Source organism: Fukomys damarensis, unplaced genomic scaffold (genome assembly GCF_012274545.1).
Source record: "Fukomys damarensis isolate Sample0158 unplaced genomic scaffold, DMR_v1.0_HiC HiC_scaffold_23, whole genome shotgun sequence".
Lineage (NCBI taxonomy): Eukaryota > Metazoa > Chordata > Mammalia > Rodentia > Bathyergidae > Fukomys > Fukomys damarensis.
Genome location: NW_022900935.1, coordinates 14,622,167 through 14,628,388, shown reverse-complemented (window position 1 = coordinate 14,628,388; position 6,222 = coordinate 14,622,167).

Sequence of the window (6,222 nt, the reverse complement as noted above, 5' to 3'; positions counted from 1 at the left end):
CGGGCGGCGTGTCTGGGGCTGGTCTCCGAGTGTGTGTGCGAGTGCGTGTATGTGTGTGTGCGTGTGTTTTCTTAAGCCGGGCTATTCAAACCTGCTGCAATTCTCCGGTAAACAATGATTCATGGGGCTTAATGCAAATAAACGGATTGCAAACGGCGCGGTTCGCGCACTTTGCTGCCGGCCGGGTGGAGCGGCCAGTGCCGGATTTCTCCCTTTTTTTGCAGATCTGCAGAATATGGCGTCCCTGTCCTGTTTTAAAAATAAGCCAGGCTGCCATTTTTGTTTTTCTTTTGTCTGAAAATTTTAATAAAACTGTCTGAGAATGTGGGAGAGGCGGCTGGAAGCAGAGGGGGCACCCGAAGGGTTGGCTTTTTTCCTTTTCTTTGGCGAGAGCCGCGAGCCTTTCGGGGAGGTGAGACACAATGCAATTGCACTTTAAAGAAGAAAAAAAGGGGGGAAGCTGCCGGGTGATTTAGGGGGGAGGACTGGGAATTTAAAGTTACTCCGAAAGTTTTCTTTTCTTTTCTAAGCGGTTTTTTTTTGTGGGGGGGGGAGGTGGTGAGATGCCGCGAAAGGATCTTGGGGTCCATTTCTCCCCCACCCCAGCTAGCCGCCTTTGCGGGGTTTTTGGGAAAAGTTAACTGACGGTTTGCTCAGAGCTGCTCAAGGGGACGTGGAGGGTTGGGGATGGGAGTTTTGGGGCAACTGAGGAATGCCTTTTGGAAAGGACTCTATACAGATGGCATTGTAAGTGACCATATTCTCAGATTTAGGGGGAGAGGGCTGACTTCAGGGGCTCGGAGTGGGCCTAAGGCTTCCAGCTAAAACCCTGGACATAAGGAAATAATCCTGCTTTCACCACCCTGCCCTCCAGCAGTGTGGAGCCTCCAGGATCCTGTGTAGGGGTGGGCCTTTTTCCTTCTTGGGTGGCCAGGGCCCCTTGGTAGGCTGAATCGTGCCCTGGGCATTGTGGTGCCCCCTCCCCGCTTGGGCAATTGGAGAATCCCTTCCCCAGTCTGGTGGTCTTCCTGACCCTCAGAGGTGGTATCTGGTGATGAGAGCCTTTGGTGGTGGACCTTGGCCAGGTGAAGGCCTGCAGCCCCAGTAGGTCCCCTCTGGTGCTGAGGGGTGGCTGATTTGTTAGTCTCTGATTTAGCCACTCCCCTACCTGTAGTTGTACCCCTTTTTGCCACCCCTTCCTGAGACACCCTGGAGGTTCCCAAGTTGAGATGGTTTGGATTTCCTAAGTTCCTGAATTATCTGGTCAGGACCTGCTGGCTCTGCAGGCTGCAGAGGGGACTGAAGACCAGGACCACAAATCTGGGGTGACCACTGCTGACCAAAGAACCATGCAGGGCTGGGCCTGGCCTTCTCCTGTTGGGAAGCCTGTCTGTCCTGGAAGGACCCTGCTCCCATCTCTGAGTCCCTGCCCACCATCACTTCCTGGAGGGTCCATCCTCAAGTCTCATCCCTAGCCTGCATCCTGGCTCCATTGGGTTGTGTAAACTCCCTGAGGACAGAGTCAGGAGTTGAAGGCTGAGGGTTAGGTGTTCAGAGCTAGGCTAGCCTGGGTCTGAGGGTACCGAGCCAGACATTTTTTAGATAAAGAAACTGAGAGGTCCAAAAAAGGAAGTGACTTGCCCACAGTCACACTGCCAGGTGGAAAGATAGCTGAGCCCAGGACTCAGATGTCCAGGCTCCTAGTGCTCAGCTCTTCACTGTTCTCCAGTTGGAGCCTTGATGCCTGGAATGTTCGTTTTGGATGGAACTGGACTAGAATGGGTCAGCATGACCCCATCACTCTCCCTGACCCCCACCATCCTAATTCTTTAGGGAATGGAACTTTACAGCTTGCGCAGTGTGGTGCTTGGCTGTTGCCATGTCAGGCTGGCCTGAGAAGTCAGCTGGGGTGAAGGGTTCAGATGGGGATAATTGACCCCGTTATAAAATTTAGGAAATTGAGGCCTGGAGAGGTTGGACAGTGGTAGAAAAGGACTTAAATTCAGGCCTATGGACTCCTTGTCTGGGCCTTCCCTGGGCAGATTTTGGTGCTTGTGGGCAAGACTGTTTTTCAATTAGTAGTTTTTGTTCTCTCAGATTCTTCTGCTGACCCCAGTGACTGGACAAATATCCCGAAGCCCACCCTCCCACCCCAAAGAATGTCAGAGATGGAGAGATCCTGGGAGGTCATTGTGGTTCAGAGAGGGGAAACCACTGGCAGGGAGTCACCCAGTACTTTCTGATTCTTGCTAGGACCAAAGTTGTGGCCTTTTATCTCTTTTCCTCTATAAGACATTCAGAAGGACAGTGAACCATTCTACCTACTGCCAGCTCCACTGGGCTGAGGGGAATGGCGATTGCTGGTGATGGGCCTGCGCAGGGTCATAATGGCTAACACTTGGTAGGGACATGGGTTTGTCCCAGAGGCTGAAGAAAGGCAACCTGCGGTCTTAGGGAATGCAGTAAGCTGGTTCCGGGTGGGAAGGAAGTATGGGAGTGAGATGTGGTGAGATGTGGCCTGGCTTGGCCCTTCCTTGGGCCAGTACTTTGCTGCCCTACCTCTCTCTATTCATTCATTCGTCTACCATGGGTTAGTCTGTTCATTCATTTGTTGCTAGATCTTTTATTATTCCATTGCCCATTCATTACTGGCTAGTCATTTCAGTAGTTTGTCTATGTGCCTGCCATCCCTCTATCCATCCAATCCCTGGCTCATCCAGCCTTGGTTAGATGGATGTGAGGTACAAGTGTACTCCTCCAGGGTTCTAAAGCCTGTGAGGAAGAAGAGGTAGGCATGCAGGTGCATAGAGCCTGGCCAGGGCAGCATTTCCTGAGTCCCTACATGAGTCCCCAGGGAGAGTCTCCTGGCGAATAAGGAGGCTTGGAAGCACCGAAGGAATTTCATAGACTGTCACAATGGTGGACCAGGCTTCTAAGATCAAGTATGATTTGTGTCGCATGGCCTGTGTGGCTTTCAGCACATTTTTTCCTCTCTCTTGAGTCTTGGTTTCCTCATCTCTGAAACAGCGAATGCTCTCTCAATGGGCTTGAGTAGTGATATCAGTGCAGTGTCTGCCCTGTCTACTGGCCCTGGCCAGTACGTGGTGGGAATTCAGCATATGCATGCTGAATTATAAGGATTGTTAATTACTGTTTGGGGCCCTTCTTTGACTTTGTGAACCAGGGTGGTGGTTTTAGAACAAGCCAAATGATCTGGGGACCCTTTGAAAGCCCTGCTCTATTTTGTCATCCCCTATTGAAACTCACTATTTTCTGGACATTGAGAAGAAAAATAATCTTAAGTCCTTTCTGGGCCTACAAGACCCTTCATGGGCTGGGTCCTGCCCACTTTCCTTAGCCTGCTAGCCCTGCCCCCAAGCACTACCTCCAGCCACTCTGGTTTCTTGCTGCACCTTAAATTTACAGAGCCTGTTGGCAGGGTCTATGCATATTCCCTTCCCTGTAATGCTTTTCCCTAAATCTCTGCATGGCTGGGACCATCTAAATATCATGTCTTGTAATGGGCTTCCTTGATCATTTTTTCTAGAATACAGTATTTTCTTATTGTCACTCTCTGTCACATGAGCCTCTTTTTGTTTTCGTTTGCAGCTTTCAGTATCTGAAACCTCATTTATTTGTTTATTTGCACTATTTGCACTAGAATATGCTTAAAATCCACATAAGCTTCTAGTGTGGTACAGCAGAGGCCTTAGTAGAGGTGAGGCAAGGCTAGGGAGTGCAGGTGTGGTATAGCCCTGGTGGCCTGGCAGTGCCTAGGAGATGAAGTTACACGGAGGTCTGTCTCCTCCTTCCCCCAGGAGGCCCAGGGTTGTTAGGAAATAATGAGATGATTAAATCATGGAATCTAATTATTCCAGCCTCTTCCAATCTTAGAACCTTAGCATCTGAGCAGCTTTCCAGCTCAGAACCTTTGACACTTGGAGTTTTCATATGATCCAATCTTGGGTTTAGAATTTCGTTGACTCTCACTGCCTTATTTACTTAGCAACAGTGTTCACTTTGGGCCAGGCCACATTCTACAAGTTGTTATAAATATGAACATATTTAATCCTCGTTGTAATTACCCCATTTTGCAGATGAGGAAACAGAGGCATGGAGCGGTTAGGTAACTAACCAGTCATCAGAGGCATTGCTGGGGTTAGAACCAGCACCACAGGGCTCCATGATCCTCCAGCTGTTGAGGAGAAGCCCAGCCTCACTTGAGTCCTGCACAAGCAGTAATCCCCTTCCCACATCCTTACCAAAGGGCCTCTGATGTCTGCTAGGAATCCCTCTCCTTACCTGGCCCTGAGCCACCTGTGATCAGATAGTTCTCATTGTCAGGAAGATTTTCCTCTCACAAAGTGTAAAGTGCTGCACCTTCCCAGGGGACAACACCTGGGAAGTAATGTTACAGTTATGGTTTCCCAGACTTGTGGTCTCATGCCTTTGGTAACCTCTTTCTTCCACGGGGTCGGAAGCTCCATGGGTAAGGTAGCCTTGGCACATACCATTGAACACATGAACGATTGAATGAATGAATGAACATATGAATGTATGAATAGTACACAGTGACTGCATGAACACTCAGTGTTTCCTGAGCTCCTTGTCTCTCAGAAGCACCAGGCTGCCACTTTTGGGAGCATTGGGACAGGCCTGTATATTCAGGGAAAGGAGACTCACCTCTCCACTAACATGTATCTGATGATGTTTGTGCACACAGTCTTGGAGAAATATCAGAGATCTAAAGCATGTACAGTTAGAGAGGTGGACTCAGATTTTCTTGTTCATCCTCCATCTACCCACTTAGGAGACTGCAGTGAGGAAAGAGAGAAGCACGCTTTGCTTACCAGGGGGACTTCCAGCTCTCAGCAGGCTGCCACAGCCTTTGCCTGGGGTGAAGAGCTGGGGAAAGCCCTTACTGAGGCAGCTGTACCTCCTCGAGCACCAGTTTCTTGGCCTCTGCCTTGGGGTGATAGAAGCCTGAGTGACGCTGAGGATGCTGACTGGTGGAAGTGGTTTGGGGGCTATGGTGGTAGGAATGGCTTTCTGGAACCAGTGCTGGTGCTGGGCCCTTTTCTAAACTTTGGGCAGGGCCTCAGTTCCTTGTGGGAACAGTCTAGCAGTTCAGGTTTTGGGGTTCTGTGGGGGGCTTGGCTGGGGTAGGCGTGCTCCCAATACACTTAGATATACACATTCACACAACCAGCTATTCCGCTGCCACCCCTGACCCTACCCTGCCCCATCTTTGCTAATTTGGATTGCTGCTCTGCTTTTCGTAAACGTGGCTACAGATGCCTCGACCTTGGCCTCCAGGAGCCAGGGATGCAGAAGCCCTGTCTGCTGAGGGTGCATGCACATAACAAACATGACACACTCCACACAGGAATATGTGCACACATCCTGCCACCCTCAGAACCGCATGCCTGTGCTACACCCTTCCAGGAAGTAGTACACAGCCATGTGCCTGCTCAAGGGAGTGTTCTCGCTCATCCTCTGCACAAGCCCCTCCTTGCTTGCCTGTGCATGTGTGTGTTTGTAAACCCAGGCGAGATGTGCACATTTTCACCTGTGAGAATGTAGTTTCACACGCAGCTTTGCACATGATCCCTCATGAGCACCTTTGTACCCCTGTGTGTGCCCATATCTGTCTGCATCTGCTTGAAGGGCTGGGCAGGCACCTCATTTCTCTGCCCCACCCTCATACAACAGTTTCTTGAGCATTTACTCTTTCCTAGGCCCTGGCCAGATGTAGGGGGCAGAAGTGAAGAAAACTGATGTAGTTCCTGTCCTGGCAGAGAAGACAAGATATCACAAAATTGCTCAAAGGACTCTGATTACAGGTTTCAGTGAGTGCTGGGGAGGAGGAACTACTTTTCCATAAGCACTTCCTGCAGCGTCATGCCTTAGATTTACTGCCGTGAATGACTGTGATGGTGGGGAAGAGGACTGAAGTGCTGGGAGGAAGTGACCCCTGAGCTGTCACCTGAAGTTTTCCAGATGAAGGGCATTTTAGGCAGAGGGAACAGCCTGAGAAGAAGCTTTGAGAGGAAACAGGAAGCAGAGGCGGTGGCAGCACTGAGACCTGGGGAGGGTATGATCTAGGAGGACGCAGAGATGGAGGTAGCTCTCCCCTGGCATGTCCCCTTACTCACATAGCCCCCAGCCCTCCTGGCTGCTCTCTGACTGGAGGCTCTCCCACAGCTGCCTTTCCCTGGTCAA